The sequence below is a fragment of the Herpailurus yagouaroundi genome, unplaced genomic scaffold (assembly GCF_014898765.1).
Source record: "Herpailurus yagouaroundi ecotype Mexico unplaced genomic scaffold, PumYag 29, whole genome shotgun sequence".
Lineage (NCBI taxonomy): Eukaryota > Metazoa > Chordata > Mammalia > Carnivora > Felidae > Herpailurus > Herpailurus yagouaroundi.
In genome coordinates, this window is record NW_024412377.1 from 105,553,786 (window position 1) to 105,572,772 (window position 18,987).

Sequence of the window (18,987 nt, forward strand, 5' to 3'; positions counted from 1 at the left end):
TTACTCTGAATGAAATAGGAAGCCATTGGGAAGTCTGGGGTAAAGGAGTGATGATCCATCCGATTTATGTCTGCAAGTTTCCTCTGACTGAAAAATGCTCATCACAAAGATGCTGGTAAGGAGACTGTTACAGTAAAAACAGAAGGAGACTATTACAGTAAAAACAGAGGATGGGATATGTGCTCAGTCCCACTGCAGCCACAGCAGAAGTGATGGAAAGTATTTTGAAAGCAGAAGCACGAGGATATTTGGAACCATTGGATGTAGGGTGTTGAGAGCAAGTAAAGAATCAGGGTGACACTGAGGTTTTCAGCCTGAGTAATGGGAGGGCTGGACTTGCCATCAATGAGACAGAACACAGGTTTTAGGGCCGGACCAGGAGTTCAAATTGAGGCATGCTGCATTTGAGATGTCTATGAGTCATGAGTATACATTTCTGTGACGTTCAAACGAAGTGAAGTATGCAATTTGGACAAACCCTTAAGCTGTATCTACATAAGGAATGAGTAGATGGGGTAGGTTGTTCAGAGAGACTTGGCCTGAAAGGAATGTACCCTCAGGCTAGAAAATGTGAGGCCACTGCTTTAATTTTGTTTATTACCTGCTTCCTCTGCCTACCCTCACTGTTTACACTTAAAAGTATTTTAGGGGCTCCTGGGTGGCTCAGTCGGTTAAGTGTCCGACTGCGGCTCACGTCCTGATCTCATGGTTTGTGAGTTCGAGCCCCATGTTCAGGCTCTATGCTGACAGCTCAGAGCTTGGAGCCTGCTTCGGATTCTGTGTCTCCCCCCACCTCTCTGCCCCTCCCCCACTCATGCGTGCTCACTCTCTCTCTCTCTCTCTTTCTCAAAAATAAAAATTAAAAAAAATTTTAATCCTTAAAAAAAAGCACTTTAAATGTTACATGAAGTTACATGACTCCCCAATTTTTTTCTACTTTACCTACATATTTTGTCTAAAATGTTTATTCCGACCTATATTCCTAATATAAAATATGTGAGCGTGAAGTTTGGCTGTCATCTGGCTGGTTGACAATAGGAATCTTAGACCTCTTGACAGCTTACCCCTAGACCCGCACCCCAACTGTGCTTCAAGCCATCAATGTGCTGTAACCTGCCATACAAATGCTGTCATGCAGTTGCTCTATACCTAGACTGAACCAGGCACTGTATAAAAACACCATTTCTGGTGTGCCTGGGTGACTTAGCCGCTTAAGTGTCCAACATCAGCTTAGGTCATGATCTCGCAGTTCTTGAGTTCGAGCCTCACACTGGACTCTGCATTGACAGTGCAAAGCCTGCTTTGAATCCTCTGTCTTCCCCTCTCTGCCCCTCCCCACTCTTTCTCTCTCTCACAAATAATAAATAAACATAAAAAATACGCACCATGTCCTTTCTTCTCCCCACTCCCCATGCCTTGCTCTTTAAAACTCCTCATGCCTCCTCTTGCCACGTCCCCTACATATGCTGTGCTGGGTCTATCATGGGACAGCACCCCACTCAACAATCCTACCTTAAGCACTGCTCTGGGGATGCACAGCACATTAGATGAAGCAAACCCACATCCCATCAGTCACACAAATTATGTGAAAAGATGACCAACTCCCCGGAGTTTCTGGACTACCACTGAGGACTTCCAATCTGGGCAAGGAGAAATTGTAACGACGACATTTGTGGCGCATTCCCACAGCAGCTGATAACAACCTGCTGCTGAGCCTTGCTGTCCTGGGGATGACAGATGTTTGCATTTGTGATTCATAGCATCAAGAACCAAGGAGATGCCTTTCTGTCACTCTGTTCTCATGTCCTTCTCCCGTAAACCATTTCATTTCTCTGGAGGGCAGATGGCAGGCTCTGGGGAGCTATAATACCACTGCTTTACTCCCCCCTTCTCTCTGCACTTGTTTAAATACACCAGGTCACCTCAAAAGCCAATTTCTGACTGACTTTTGGCTTACCAAAAAAAAAAAAAAAAAAAAAAAAAAGCTTTTGATGTTGTTCCTAAGATATGTGGACTGAAGAAGTGATAAAAGCTATAACAAAGTTTATCCTGAGATTCAGAAGAAATGAGGAAATATAATTCCCAGCCTAAAAAACCAAACTGTTCTTTTGAAATCTAGTTAGGAGTGGGGGAAAACATCGATACTCTGCTTCAGTGCCTTAGTACTTAGAAGAGATATATTGGGCTCTATAATTTAACTGCCAAATCCGACATTCATATCCATCTGGACATTTTCAAAAGGATCCTTGAGCCAGTGAGAATTGGCAGTTGGCTGTATAATCACACCTGCATATGGCACAGGAGGTTTTTAATGGGCAACAGTTAGAGAAAGAAAGTGCTGCATGATAAGCATTCGCTGAGAACCCACACTTAAACATGTTTGCACGTGTGAGTAATTATATTTTAGGGCTCTCTGTTAACAACACTTTGTTCTTTCTTTCCTCCAAATCAAATTAGTTGGGGACATAGTTCATTTTGCAATTGTTTGGAAAATGTTTTGGTGTTCTAAATTTCCATTGTACCAAACTTTTGCAGAGTTAAAAGGCAAGCCACAAACCTCCATAACCAGTGAAAGAAAAATGCATAAAACCAGCAATAAATTAAACATGACAAACACACACTGAATAGGAAGGAGGGTGTAAACAAAGCTTGTGTCTCTAAGTCTATCAATCTCCATGTGGGATTTAGGTTCGGCTCACTGTATATGAAGATAATCTTTAATGTTCCTGCCTTTACAAAGATCACATTTGTCTTGGTCTAGTTTAGGCTGCCAGGTCTCTCCTTCCACCTCCCTTGAAAGTGCAAGCCTAACTGTACATAGCCCCGCACCATCTGGGAGTGAAGCTGCTGTATACTGGGGGCTACTCTTTGAGATGATTTTCAAAGAAAGATCAAAGGTAATGAGGAAGGAAGCCTCCTTAGTTGGAGAGCCCAAGTTAAAAAAGAAAAAAAGAAAAAAAATTGTCATGACCCCCCCTACTCTGCTAAATAGAACCCGTTTTGGGAAAAGCAACGAGATAATCTACAAAAAGCACTTGAGATGGTCTTGCGGAGGATGGAGACTCTGGCTACTCTGCTTCCTTAGAATAAAAGTCACTGTGTAAAAATCCTATAGAGAATGGCCATTCATCCCTCTGTACGAGATGCCATCTCAACAGCTTCTGGGGAAAGGTTTAATATCTTCCAAAGACCAACCTAGAAGGAGACGTCTAAAAACACTTGGAAAATTCAAAATTATATTTAAAACGTGGGGTAGGGACCTCGAAGCAACTTCAATCTTACATGTGCAGGGAATCTGTGGCCGCTTTGGCCATGCTGGGCACTTCCTCTTCTTCACCCTCCCCTTTTCCTGCTTTTTAATCTTCCCATCTGTCCCCTGGCTGGACCATCAGTTTCCAACACCAAAAGCAATTGTAACCCTTTGTGTGTAGAAAATACTCCTGAAAAATCAGAGATGCCTAATATAAAAAACTGTAGTCATCACAAATATGATGTGAAAACAAAATTGTGTTTCTTAGTACATTTGGTTCTCTTTCTTTCTTTGGTAGCTATAAGGCAATCTATGAATTTATATGATAAAACTCTTGTTTGGTTTTGACTCCTGAAAGAAACGAAAAAAAAAAATCGTTTCTTATTTATTGGCCAGGCAGTAGAGGAATCACTCTTGCCTTTCCAAATGGGAAGGGATTTTGAGACATGGATGGGGCAAGTGTCAGTATACAAGATGTTATGATCATTTATGATCATCACAAATACGACTTGAGCACTCAAGCTTGGGAGGAATGCATATGGGTAGGAAGGGTGGGGGTAACAATGAGAAAGAGAGCTGTTCTTAACTAGGATCATAAGTTTGGACTGTAGAGTAGTTTTCTCAGGATTAACTTCTTTTTTCCTCATGGACAAAAATCCAGTTTTTAAATTGAAAGATAGGGGCTCAGGTTAAACAAAACATGGCTCAATTCAGCCATAACGATGAATATATACCTTACATGGATGGATCAGTCAGAATTCACCAGCAGATAATGAAACCACTCTAGCTGGTGAATTCTGTTAAAGGATTTAAAAGGAAATACATGGTCACAAAGTGGGTAGAAGGGCTCCAAGCTGACATTTGCATGAGTGACTTGTGGAATGACACCGACGAAGCTGTTCACCAGGACAACTATTCCCCATCCCCTCCCCCCACCCCCAGGCATCCAGGAAATCAGGGAGCTTCTGTTCTGAATGCAAGCTCTAATTCAACTGTTCTCTTCTCAGCTCCACCCCAGGAAAATGGATCCCCCACCTCTCGATGTCTGGGAAATTAAAGATGAACAGTGGGGTCCCTTAACTGCTTCCACAGGAAAAACGTAATAACTGCATGCTAACACAGAGTCCGACTCTGCTTCACACATGCCTTCCAAATCATATTCAAATGCCATTACTTGGTGGAAGTTAGGTCATCTGAAAACATAAAATAGTTGAAACATACAATATTTGGTTTCCCAGGCGCTAGTATGACATAAGGCCATGGTTCTCAAACTTTGCTGCATATGAGAACAATGTGGGGAGCTTTAAGAGTCCAAATACCCAGACTGTTCCTCATATCAAGTAAATGTAAATCTCTGGGGCTTCCTATGTTTTGTTTTTGGTTTGGTTACAAAAACACCACAGGTGATTCCAATGTGCAGTGTTGAACCAGACACCGGGCATGGTTTCTCAAGCTTCACTGTACATATGAACATTCTGGGTATTTTATAAAAATGCAGAATTGGATTCCATTGGTCTGACTTGGGGTCCAAGATTCTGCAGTTGTACAAGTCGTCGGGTGATGTCAATGCTTCTGCTGATGACACTTTGAGTAGCAGAGATGTAGAGCAGGAGTCCTCAAATGTTAGTGTGAATCAGAATTGCCCACAGAGTTTGTTACAACACTGACGGCTAAGACTTTATGACTCAGTCGGTGTGAAATGGGGCCTGAGACTCTGAATTCCTAACCAGCTCTTGGATGATACCGAAGCGGCTGTTCTGGAAACCACGGTCGTACTGACACCACTGAGTGAGCCAATCATTATATCTGTTAACAGATGGCCACCACGTGGGGTTTCTAATGAATTCACAGACTTTATATTCATTTGGATCCAACTGATAGAGAGGGACTCAGAGAAGAAAGTGAAATGCAATTACTTACACCAAATCCAGTTACCCTTATCTTTCTGCCTTCCATACACAGAATTATTGGTGAGTTAGCTGGGGAGACCTCACAGGAACATATAGCTGGATGGCAGAAGCAAGGACAAGGAAAGAGAGAATATTAGTTTTATATATCTCAGTAAACAGACAGGACTATTTATCTCCACATCTTCCTCTTTGGACAATCAAGGAAATATCTGTTAGAGGTATGGCAGAGGTAAACAATCGATAGCTCATGTGGTTCCCATGGAAGAGGTTTCAAGTGACATCCAGCTTACTGCAAGTTCACTAGCTATACATCAAATGGCTGGTACTGTGTCTTTATTGCAATTCACTCTGGGGGTAAATTTCATCTCTGGAAGGAATACATCATCAGCCAACAGCTTCAACAGTTTTTAAAACCAGTTTTGTCATAAACTAAGGCAATAATAGTCTTTAAACAACGTGTAACTTACCATGTCAGAGAGAGTTTCACTCAAAATCATGGTTTGGACTCGTCACTTACACATTATTAGGATATCTCCTATCTCCCCATATATGGTCCTTCTAATCCACATTTGCAGGGTACTGAACTTATAAAACAGAGGTTCAATATCTTACTCATGAATCCTGCATGAGCCAACTGAACCCAAAAATACCATGACCTTTACTTACTGAAGAATTAAAAAGGAATTAAGACCTCCACTTAGTGAGGAACTAAGCACCTGGATTTAAATGCAATGCAACAACCTCCATCAGTAGAGGAGGAAGGAACCCCATGTGAGAATCTGACTAGTAGTTTCTGACCCTTTTCCTTGAGTTTCAACTCAAAATGAATCACAATATGACCACTTGCCCCCACTGATTCCAAGCATTTTCTTTGGCACTATGAGAGAATCTATCAAAACTACTGAAACACACAGTATACTCCTTGGCCTGGGGAACGCAAAGACAGATGTGACAGTGAGCTATTTTACTCATTTTTACACTTCTCACACTGAACAAGAGGGTCTTCTTTCTTCCCCTCACAGCAACAAATTCTCTGATTCTCCAGACACCAACTGGGTGTCCAACATTTCAATTAAATTCTGACACTACCCATCCAGAGTTAGCACAGATTCCACATGTTAAGGGCTCAGTCCAACAAGATCGTCCCCCTACTTCGGATGCCAGGTGCAAATCCCAGGACTTCCATATTTCAGACCGAATGGTTACAAATTGGGATTTCCCACAACCTCTTCCCTCAGGTTCAATTATTATTGAGTTTGCTAGAATGGTTTACAGAATGCAGGAACACACTTTGCTAACATTTACCAGTTTTTAGTAAAAGGTACAACTCAAAGAACCAAATGGAAGAGACTTATATGGCAAGGCATGGAGGTGTGCCATCCACCAGCACTTCAATGTATTCACCAACCCGGAAGCTCCCAAATCTCATCATTTAGGGTTTTTTAAAAAGGTCTCCTTATGTAGGCATGACTGATTAAATTATTGGTCATTGGTGATTAACTCAATCTATAGTTCCTGAGAACAAAAGGTGCTCCCATCACCCTTAGCACTTAGAAAACTTCAAGCATTTTAGGAGTTCTGTGCCAGCAACTGGGACAAGGGCCAGATATCTCACTATATAATATCATGAGGGTCAGAGACCTTGAAAGTCTTGCAACCAAGCTGTGGAAGTAGGAGATGGGACATGATGTAATTAACAATACAACAATGCATCATCTGTGAGTGTTACAGGCTAAAAGTGTTATAGGCATTCAGAAAATAGAGTTCAATTACCAAGGGCAAGAATAGCCTGGGCCAAACCAACCTCCCAGGTGGTGTGGAGGCTATTGTACTTACTCCATGTCAGGAAAGGCAAAGAGACACAAAAAGAAAATCCTGGAAGCTTAGTTTAGTTTGGTTTGTTTTTATTTTATCTGAGGAACAGTATGGAAAAGGAGAAAGTAAAGTTAGGAATGGAACTGCATGACTGGATTTCCTCCTTCCCATCCCTCTTCTGTGCCTCAATGTTGGGGATTCAGGGGTGAAAGGGAGGTAGGGGAAGAAACTTAAGAAACAGTAGAAGACCAGGGCATCCAGGTGGCTCAGTCAGTTAAGTGCCTGACTCTTGCTTTTGGGTCAGGTTATGATCTCACAATTTGTGGGATCACCTTGGGTTCTGTGCTGACAGCATGGAACCTGCTTGGGATTCTCTCTCTCTCCCCGCCCCTCCCCTGCTCCATGCTCTGTTTCTCTCTCTCTCTCAAAATAAATATATAAACTTAAAAAAAAGAAAGAGAAGATAATTGACATTGGGAGTTCCTGGCCAGCCTTCCTAGTCACAGTGAAGAGTCGTGTGTAACCCCTAGAGGAACCCCAGCCTACAGTTTGGCACCAACAAAAAGCTAACACAGAAGTGACAATATTGGAGAAGGCAGCAGAAGGGAAAATGATGCAAGAGCATTTCAGCAGACCACACTCTGTGTGGGATGTGAAGGAGCCTCAGAAGTCCCTGTGTGCTCCATGAGGAGACGCAGATGCTCTGAGAGAAACTAGACAATGGTGAGGGTTCAGAGAAGGACGGAAGAGGCCTCTGCAGACAGAAAATCCACAGTGCATCCAGGACCTTGAATGTTAGAAGAACACTCCAAAAAACTGAAGGGGCCATTCATACCTCAGCAGGAGCCCATCCAATGGGTAGACCAGTCTGGCTATGCCTACTACAGAGGCCAGCAAAAATCCAAAGATCACACCACAAGTCTGTTAGGTCAGGCAATTTCTAGAAATTCTATAGTTGGGTATTTGGTTATGGGATTCATCCATATAAAAGTAAAAACTAAAGGGGCACCTGGTGTCTCAGTCAGTTAAACGTCCAACTTCTGCTCAGGTGATGATTTCACGGTTCGTGAATTCAAGCCCTGAGCCAGGCTCTGTGCTGACAGCTTGGACCCTGCTTGGGATTCTCTGTCTCTCTCTTTGCCCCTCCCTTCCTCTTCTCTCTCTCTCTCTCTCTCTCTCTCTCTCTCTCTCTCTCTCAAAAATAAATAAATAAACATTTTTTAAAAAGTGAAAGCTGAAGTCATACTAATGAATGAATGGGTAGTATAATATGAGCCAATCAGATGTGAAGAAGGGATGTGGCTGTAAAAGGTGGAGAGGTGACCATGGTAAGCTTTTACCACCCCATTTTGCTGTAGAAAGTGAGGCTCAAAGGCAGGGACAGCATTTTGTGATTTACAGAGATGTTGTTGAAAGAGATTTTTAATGCTACCCAAAACCTGTTGCCAACTCACTATTCACACATCAGATGCTGAGAGTTGTGTTATTGACACCATGTGGCAAGAAAATTCAGTTTAAAAAAATTCTGAATTTTGCAAGTGTATCATCCATTACCAATTATTAAAGAGAGACAGCAGAGCGGCTTCAGATGTAGGTAAATGCACGTGTTGCAAACAAGGAAGAAGAGAACTTCATGAGAAAGTGATTGGTTAACAATGCTGAATCCAGAGAAGCCTGAAATTGAAGTTAAAGCCTTATAAAGGACAGAGGTAGAAGAATCCAGAATAAAAAACAGGGACGGGGAAGAACAGAGGGAAGAAGGCGTGTCTAGTCATATGAGAAATCTTGCAGTAAAAAAGAAAGAGGGTGTACTTCAGGGGGTTTAGAGAAGGGTTTTTGAGTCATCCGTCATCTACTACCTATTTTGTGGATTCCTACTAAGTTAGGAAAACCTGCTCCATATTTATAGACAAAGGAAAGGAGGAATTACAGAAGAAACAATGAAGAATGCAAGAGAAAAAGGAGTATGCACAAAGGAATGGAGCCCTGAGAAAGAAGGGCTCATGAGGTGGGGAGGGGTGTAGGGGATCACCTCATCTGAAACAGGAGAAGTGGGGGACAGCACGAGAAAGTCTACATCACGGACTGTGGACAGAGTAAGGAGGCGGTCATTGCTCACACCATGGTCTCTCAACCTCAGCATTGTGATCATGTTGGGCTAGATGATTCTTTGTGTGGGCAGCTGTCCTGTTCAGGGTGTTAACCAGGGTGTTACCCTGACCCTTACCTGTTGGATGCTAGTAGCAGGTGCAACAATCAAAAGGTCTCCAGACATTACCAACGTCTTCTGAAGAATATGGCCAAAATCGCCCTTGGTGGACAACCACTGGGTTAGAGAGACTGGGTGGAGGCACCAAGGTGAGGAAGGGGCTCCCATGTTCCAGAGGCCTCAAACCTCCAAGGGGTGAGTCCACATGGGAGAAAGAGGAATGTGTGTGTGCAGAAAACTGTATAAACACGGAGGCATGAGTTATAGAAGGTGGAGAAGGAGTTAAATCCCATTAGAAAAACCTCGCTCCCTCTTAAGCAATCTCAAAGCAGCAAGGTCATATGGCCTGGTTAGAACAATTCACTGCCTTTCTGGAGAGGCAGACATGAATCTCACAAAATCCCCATCACTATTACATATGCTATGGTAGGTGAGTTTCAGAGGCGACACATCCCTGCTCTTGTAAAATCATGCAATCTACTACTGAGGTTCAAAAGCCCTGTGGGAAATTTATAGTAAATTACTACAGCTGCTTTTAAAATTACACAGGAAAAGGCTACAGGGGAGCACCCCCTTCCACAAGGTGGGTCCTCAAAGCCTCTTCAAAACCCCATCGCGACCTGTCACGTGCCATGGAATGGGGAGTGTGGTCACCCGGCCCAGAGAACAAGTATGCTTAGTCTCTGTGTTCTCAAGGAAGTTCTATGGGATAGAGATGGCAAGAGTTAAACAAACTGGAGATTCTAGAAACCCTGGCTTCTGAATCATACTGGTAAGAATAGTAAGTTTGCCATTTCCAGGTGTAAGCTCAGGGAAACAGACTGCTTTGTGAAGGAGATAAGGAGCTATCTCCTTCAAATCCCTCATCACTAGCCTGTTGCCACAACATGATTGGTGGCAGTGAGTACTGGGCACAATTTTCTTCACACGTGAGGCGCCTTCAGTAGCAAAGCTACAGAGAGTTTCTCCACCTCAGTAACACATAAAAGTAGGATTAGGAATCTTCCCCTGACTCTGGACAAGCCATACATGCTGCTGTTTAGCTTACACATTGCTCATCAAGCCAATGGCACAAGTTGGGGAACGTGTGCTGAGAAAGTTGAGGAGAAGACTAAAAACACCCCTCTCTTAGTGATTCTGGTCAAGGGAAGTTCTGCTGTCTGCTTTTATGGAGGAAAATATCTCCAAGAAATGAAATGGAGCTCCAGGGGAGAAAATGCCTGGTCCGAGTCAGGCAAATTGACTGAGATTGTCCACATATCAGGGCCCTGGCTATGTAAAAACTTTGCAGGTGGCTAGTGATGGATCTAATGTCACTGAAGTCAGAGATTCACTGGTGTACAGAATTAGTGAAACATCAGTCTGCTCACCCAACTGATGTCCTTAATCTTTTCAGACACATTATTGACTTTCATGGAGGCATTTACCGAACTGAATCATCACCTCCCATCAGATGTGTGTGAAACCCAGAGATGAAGAAGCCAGCCTTCTGGTGACATCCTCTGTCACAAGGCTTTTGACCTCTTCCTATCTCAGTAGGTTTCCTTCTGAACAAGGCAGAAAAATAGTGCGCTGCCTGCTTCATAGGGATATTTTGAAATTTAATTACTAAATGCTTGTTAAAGCTCTCCAGGAAGGCTTTTGATGAAGCAAATGCTCTGACTACAAAGTGTTGTTTAATATGGAGGTACAGCCTGGAGACACCGCGCTCTTCTACAAGGCCTAGCTCCTTTTTTATGCAAATTAAGCACCACCATAATCCACCTGGCAAATTACTATGCTATCAGCAAGGTTTAGTCAGGGGCTCTGTGGGTATCCTTGCTACTTCCTCCCAATTCCTCTCTACTTTTCACCTCAATTGTTTCAGTGTGTTCCTGTCAGAAAATCCCACCGGTATAATCTCCCGTTAATGACCTTCTTGACACCTGTGTGTTGGTATTCTGGTGGGGTAAGACTGTATTGTCTTACACATTAGTGTGACTGAACTAATTGGCTTTATCACTGTTATACCCACTGTCATCTTCTTGACGTAGAGCTCTGAAGGAATGTACCTGGAGGTTTGGCTGTGTAGAGTTGAAACGAGGTAGAGAAAGTGATGTAAAAGTCACAAGTATCTGGAAGCCTTGAGTCATCTAGAAGCCACAAGGAACGGACCAGGCAGAGAGAGAAAGGTAGGAGGAAGTTGAAAAGCAATTGGTGGCAGATCAGCCAAATCACCTCCTAGTCTTTGAGATTACTTGTATTTCACATTGGTGGTCTTAAGAGAGAGAGGCTTTCCAACAGATGTGCAGAAAATGGCTTACAGGTGTGCAGAAAGGCCTAGATACTGGATACTCTTCAGTCAGTTGAACAAACTACTGGTCTACTAGAACCTATCCTCAAGCCTGTCCCCTCCAACAGCTGGAGACCTAATTGGAGGCTTCAAATTCCCTCCAGTTTAAACCATATGTAGAAAAACATCACTTTTGGGGGGGGGCACCTGGGTAGTTCAGTTGGTTAAGTGTCCAACTCTTGGTTTCAGCTCAGGTCATGATCTGATGGTTTGTGAGCTTGAGCTCCGTGCTGACAGTGTGCAGCCTGCTTGGGATTCTCTCTCCCTCTCTCTCTCTCTGCCCCTTCCTTGCTCGAGTGCATAGGTGCATGCACTCTCTCCCTCTCTCTCTCAAAATACTTACAAAAAAGAAAAAAATCATTTTTTCCTGTGTTCCATGGTGAAAAAACTTTAAGGACAACCGGACGAATGATCTTCCATAATTTCCTCTATTTTCACTGTTTCCTCTCTCATCCTTCAGGTTAATCTCTAACAGGATCCACCTGGATATTACGTACAATTCCTTGACTTGGTTCAAATCCTTCCAAAATTTCCCATTGTTCTTAGGATAAATCCCTTTAATATGGCCAAAAAAATCCCTCATGATTTTCCTCTATGCACTTTTTAAGCCACATGTCTCACCATTTCCCACTTCATTTTCTGCTCTGACCAAGGTGAAGAGTTTTCAGTTCTTCCAACAAATCATCAAGACTCTCAATTCCAGGTTTTTACACACAGTTCTCCCTCTGTCTGGAATACCAGTGCCCACTCTCAATACACACACACACACACACACACACACACACACACACACACACACGGGCAATTCCTACTTGTTATAAGGGAAAGGATCCTATTTTTTTTTTCTCAACACTAGTATCCAATGCCTAAAACACTGCTTCACATGAGGTGGTCCCTGTTGGATGAGTAGATGGATGAATGGGTGAGTTTCTTTCATATTAGAGTCAATAGTTTTGTTCCTTTTAACTCTTTTATTTTAGTTGCTGTTTGCTTTGTTTCTAATCCCACATCAAAGACTGAAAATAAAAGAACTTTCTCCTCAATGAATTTCTCCAAAGGGGGGGTGTCTCATCATGTCTGGCCACATTTTAGATAATGACTTGAACAAATCAAGGCTCTGTTAGCAAATAAGGCTGGGAAATGAATGTTGGGTAAGAAACTACTAATGTTAATTCAAGAGAGGGAACGAAGATAAAGGGAGGAAGCGAGGAAGGAAGGAAGGAATGCATTCCTCAAATCTGGAGTTCTGTTATGCAGTGGGCATAGCGCTAAGTACTAGGGATAAGGTGATGTACAAGACAAATGGTTTCTCTCTCCAGATACCTTGGACTCTAGTTGGGAATCCATACACTCAGAGAAGTAATTTTATTTTGACAAGGATATCAGGAAGTGAAGTATAGTTGCCACAGACAAGTAAAGTGAGTCTATTTAACCTCATCTAGTGGGTAAATCAACCCTTTGTTAAGGAAGGACCCCCAAGCAGATTTGAAGAACAGCCAGGGGTTGTACAAACAAAAGGTGAAGAAAAATAAATAGTGTTCTAGGTTGCATGCCAAAGGCCCAGCTTCCAAAGAAAGAATGACAGGCTCCAAAGGTGACGGGCTATCACTGTGATGGGAGTGTAGGGGATGTGCTCTGAAGCGAGTGTGGAGAAACAGGCCATGCAGGTCACCCAGAGCTTTGTAGACCATGTTACAGATTTGGGGCTTTATACCAAGGCAAGTGAAAACAAGTTCTTTATACTGAGGAGTTGTGTTGTATAAAATCACCTTGCCCACAGTGTGGAGAACATTAGAGAAGGACATGTAGGCATGTAGGGCTCTATCCAGAAGGTCCCTATGAAACATCAGATGCTGGTGTCTGAACTAAGGTGGCAACACAGTATATAAACTGAAGACACACTTAGTAAACAGAAGCAAGAGCTTCATGATTCAACGAGTTAGGGGAGGGGAATAAAGGAGAAGGGAAAAAGAAGACTTTGAGGCTTCTTGCCAAAAAAATTTGGTGAGATGTGATGCGATTTATTACGATGAGGAAAAACTGGGCAGTCTGACAAGTGTAAGGAGTGAATAATAATCTCATACTTGGGTTAGAGGTGACTGAGTAATGTGTATATTCAAAGAGTCAGAGTATTTTCCACAACAGTGGTTCTCAAAGTGCAGTTACAGAGACAGCAGTTTCAACAGCACCAGGAACTTGTTATAAATGCACATTTTCAGGTCTCACCCCAGACTTACTGAAGCAGAAACTCTAGGGGTGGGGCCCCTGCTCCATAGCCCAGTGTTCTTCTACTTAAAACCCACTACCACACATTGATTTTCATAAAGAGTAGGATGCAGTGAGATGTCATGGAACTAACAACACTTGGAATTCAGAAGATGCGGGTTCAAATCACAAAGCCCTCCTTTAACAAGGCTTCCAGGTGATTCTGATGCCTTCTCAAATTTGAGATGCACTGGACTATTGCAAATCTATGCAGAACAGGAATAAGAAAGGGCTGGAGGCAAGAGAGAAAGCAGGACAAAGAATATACCAGACCCTGCACTACTCTGGGTAGGAAATTATTCTACTTTCTCCTACTTTGCTCACCAAACTGGTTGACTGTTTTAAGCTATCTCTTCTATCTGACCTGTTTTGAACCTCAGTGATGGTTCTTTCTTTTAATAGGCCTCCCTTCCTCCAATTTCTCTGGTGCTCATTTCAGACCACTGCTACAGACATCTTTTATAAAATACAGCTCTGACCATGACTGTCCTCAGGTTACAAAGCTTCAGAGACCACAGGGGCCCACTCCACAAGTCCAAGCTCTTTGGCTGGCACTCAAGCATGTGAGCGCTCTAGAACTGGTGGGGACAATCATCCACCTGCCTTTACCCCTTACTCGTAACCTGTGCTTCAGCCCAAATGAAATGGCCATCATTTTCAGATCCTGCTTGACACTTGCCTGTTCTTACGATGTTCCTCTTGTTCTCCTCCATCTGTACTCTGTCTTCACCTGATGACCTACCCACTTTGATGTCCTACCCAAAGCCCAGAAGTCTTCAGAGACATTCTCAGACAATGATGTGCTGAGGCTGGCTTATATATGTCTCTTCCCAATTCATCATGCAGTAGCTTCATGCTGGCAGCTTGAAATGAGCCATGCAGGGAGTATTTACAACACAGAGATGGGCAAACATTATAAATCAGGTCTACCTCCCCCAGAGATCTACTTATTAAATATTTACAAGTACACCGGTGCCAAGGAGAGATGGGCCGGTCTTCATATCACCCGCTAGAGCAGAGACAGATAAACTACAGGACAAATTTGAACCACTACCTGTTTTTATATATAACGTATCGCTGGCACACAACTACACCCATTCCTTGATGTGCTGTTTACAACTTCTTCCACACTAAGCTAGGAGTAGTTGTAACAGAGACTCTCTGGCCTACAACGTCTGAAATACTTCCTACCTGGACTTCAGTGAAAAAGTTTCCCGACACTCTCTAGGACAATATTGTATATTTACGACCTACCACACACTGTTTTTTATGAATCTGAGAATGAAGTGAGATGTCATGGAAATAATATCTGTAACTCAAAGATGTGGTTTGACATCTACTTGCTAGCTATGCATCTTGGTCAACTTACATAACCTTGCTGAACTTGAATTTGCTCGTCTAAAAAAAAAGAGTGGCCCACCCGAGAGCGATGTTCTTTTTTTTTTTTTTTTTTTTAATTTTTTTTTTCAACGTTTATTTATTTTTGGGACAGAGAGAGACAGAGCATGAACGGTGGAGGGGCAGAGAGAGAGGGAGACACAGAATCGGAAACAGGCTCCAGGCTCCGAGCCATCAGCCCAGAGCCTGACGCGGGGCTCGAACTCACGGACCGCGAGATCGTGACCTGGCTGAAGTCGGACGCTTAACCGACTGCACCACCCAGGCGCCCCGAGAGCGATGTTCTAAAATCAAACATGTGTGAAAACACTTGTAAATTATGAAGCATTATGCAAATATGTGATAACGCAATTATAATTTATGTGTAGATCTTCTTTCGCTGCTAGACTCTCTCGGGACAGGATCCACACCTCCTTTACACTTGCCTCCCTCACGGTTAGCATCCTGCATGCAGGTGGTCCTCATAATGCTACTGTGGCATGAAGGCTGGATGGCAAGGATGTGCTTCTTCAAGCTCTAACAGCTAATCTGGTTTCTCAACAATGACTGCAAGGTTAGGCTAACAAAAAAAATGAGAAGTGATCCTAGCTTTCTTGCTTCCTCGACTGCCTCATTCTCTACTTTGTCCTTGCTGCCAGTCTTCTTCCTGTCTGAACCTCATTCCCTCTGGCATCCACCCTGTGCCCATTAAATGCAGATGTCAAATAGGTAAAATAGGCAAACAGCATTTTGTACAGTCTCTACTCCTTGGGATGGAACCATGAGATGGCTTTGATTTTTTTTCAAACAACGATCCATCAAATGTACTTTGTTGTCTCTTTCCCCACTAGTTGGTGGTTCCTTTTAGGCTATCTTTTCCAGGTTTTTTAGTTTTCCTATCATTTTCAGTATCAGACTGTGCCAGTCTCCTCTGAAGCTTGTATTTTGTTTACTAGTCCTTCTATACACCCAGAGCAGTATTAGCATATAGTAGGTGATCAATAAATACTCATGCAATGAATGAATGCTTTCTTGCATATAATATTCACTCCTTTCCTCTTAAAACTAAAGTGTCAAGCTCATTGAAGGGGTGCATTCTTCCTCCCGGCTAGCACTGGCCAGGCTTGTCTGGGCCATGAGAAACAAACTATTCTGTTAACACACTTCTGCTTCCTCTCCCCAGCTCTTTCCATTAAGTCTAGGGGCCAGGAGAGGAAAAACAGGAAGCGGTTTTCCCTAGGGGACTGCTCTGGGAGAGCTGAAGTCCTCTCGTGGGAAGATTCCTGCTGCCTCTCTTGCCAGTACTGACCAATCAGCAGTGTCTTCACAAGGTGTCTGTCCATGGCTGCTGCCTGTCTCCCAAACCAAGCATGTATGTTCCTCAAGGAAACAGAGGGGTCTCCTCAATGTCTGGTTTCTGGTGAGAAGATTCAACTGTGACTTAACCTTTCTCATTAACCCTTCCTTCAGCCCCCAACTGGGGGGGTCCACCGTCCACTGGTGATCCTCTCTGGCCTCTCACACTGCCCTCTTTGGTGGGACTCCAGCATACTATCTTTTGTTGGTGTGCTCGGTCTAAAAACAGCTCACACATTCTCGCCACACTGGGTGGTTGGAGTACAGGCTTCTCGGTCTCTGCCTCTTCTCCTGGCTCCATGGTTACTCTCCAGTTGTCTTCTGCTACCCCATTGCCTAACAGGGTAATGAAATGGCAGCATTCCCAGTTGAACGGGTGATTCTCGGGTGACCTTGCCGCACTGGCTTCAGGGAAGCTGAAGCTCCCATCTTACTACCCCGGTGTGAAAGTAAAAGAGAGCTTCTCTCCAAGAAGACTAGGCTTTGTAAATGTGACCACCCAGTCCTCTTGCCATAACGATCAGGTGCAGAGAGGGAAGAGCGGCTGGAGTAACAGAGCTGATTCTGGGACCTCCTGATAAGCCTTTCAGACTCAGGAGGACAGCTGTCCATGCTGGCTGCCCTCCAGACCTTGTAAATTGGCTTCTTGGTGGTTTTAATGTCTACTTTGGGCCTTAGCCACAATGCTGGGAACACAAGAAAATGCATTTCCACAGCCTGTTACAATTAAACAGTGATACTTTTTATTTATTTATGTTTTAAATATTTATTTATTTGGGAGAGAGCAGAAGCAGGGGAGGGGCAAAAAGAGGGGGACAGAGGATCTGAGGTAGGCTCTGCACTGACAGGCTAACAGCACAGAGCCCGACGCAGGGCTCGAACTCACGAACTGTGAGATCATGACCTGAGCCGAAGTCGGACCCTCAACCAACTAAGCGCCACCCAGGTGACCCACAATGATACATTTTACATTCTTCAAAATGTCAAAGCTAAAGTAGTTACTGATGGTAGATGGGAAAGTGGCAGGGTTGACCTCTAGGAAATTCCATGAGAAGCTGCTAACTTGCACTCATGAAAGTGCCTTCTGCAAAACCATAAAATAATACTCTTTGTGAAGCCCTAAAGCTGTCTCAGAGCTGTGCTTCCAACTTAGTTTACAGTTGGACATGAAGGCCTAACCTTCGGTACCAGGGAGTTAAAACCCAGGAAGACAGAGACAGAGACAATGAACGGGGAGCAGATAAAAACGAGGCAATGATAACCAAGGTTCAAGATAACTGGGATTCACGTGGAGGAGTAAAGCATGTGATTTCCTTGGAGAAAAACTGGATGGAGTCTCAGTCACGGGTCTTAGTAACCCAGGGTCTCAGTAAAGTGAAATAAAATGACCATTTAAACCTTAACGAGAACTGCTTGAGATTTTTTAAATTTGAGAAGTTGTCATTTTTTTATTGTCTTTCTTATTTTCTTTCTAAATACAGACACCCTGAACAATGTTTAACTGCTATTTTCTGATGGAATATTTCTTTTTCACCAAAATCCTCTGCCATGGAAATCAGTGAATAATCTGTAAGTGCTCTCAAATGATAAAAAGGGATGGAAGTGGAAAAGTAATTGCACCTGCCTCCTGAAAATGATTAGCAGCTTATGGTACCCTGAAATCCTCTTTTAGGATGTTAAAACAATCGCACAACTGTTCTGTCTCATCCTGTGTTTTATGATTCCAGCACTTAAATGACACAGACACAGAGAAAGGCTTTAGATACCTAGCCTGTTTTCAGACACAGAATAGATCTGCATGCCATTAATTCTGAATCCTCCCCACTTCCCCAAAGCACCTGTTCTTGCTCCAAAGGGCAAGTTGCCAACTTGCAACTAGAAAATTAAGTAATGCCGGAAGCAAGGAGAAGTCTGATAACTTGTGCTTTTAAAGTAATTTCACAAGTACAAATCTTTAATCAGTACCTTCCAAAATGCTGTAATTTATTTAGAGGGAATACTTGATTTCCTTACAAAGAAATGCCAAACAAACTGAGAGGTTCCAGTGCACAGATAGGAGAATCTGTCTCCTTCCACATCCCACTCTACAGACATCCCTCAAATACCGTGTGACAGAGTCCATCAGGGGTTCTTCTTTCTCAGCGTTTGTGGATAGGGCTTCTTCCCCCACAGTCATCCTGCAAAATTTTCATGGCGACACTTTCATAGAAGAGGAATCTTCCTTTTCCCACTTACTTTCCCCATGCTATTTTTGTTTACAGCTGTTCGTGAATGGTTATCTCTAAAAGAGGAAATGGCGGTGGAGAGAGGAAAGATGGCGGCGTAGGAGGACGCTGGGCTCACCGCGCATCCTGCTGATCACTTAGATTCCACCTACACCTGCCTAAATAACCCAGAAAACCATCAGAGGATTAGCAGAACGGAGTCGCCGGAGCCAAGCGCAGATGAGAGACCCACGGAAGAGGGTAGGAAG

General features: G+C 43.3%; 1 long non-coding RNA gene across 1 annotated transcript in view; it reads right to left on the bottom strand.

Annotated features, from left to right (window-relative positions):
• Nucleotides 1–18,987, bottom strand: part of LOC121015009 (uncharacterized) — a 210,439-nt gene that overhangs the window by 123,494 nt on the left and 67,958 nt on the right. Inside the window, exon 3 of the long non-coding RNA XR_005783559.1 lies at nucleotides 5,171–5,256. This is a non-coding gene — a long non-coding RNA (uncharacterized LOC121015009). The remainder of the gene's footprint in view (nucleotides 1–5,170; nucleotides 5,257–18,987) is intronic.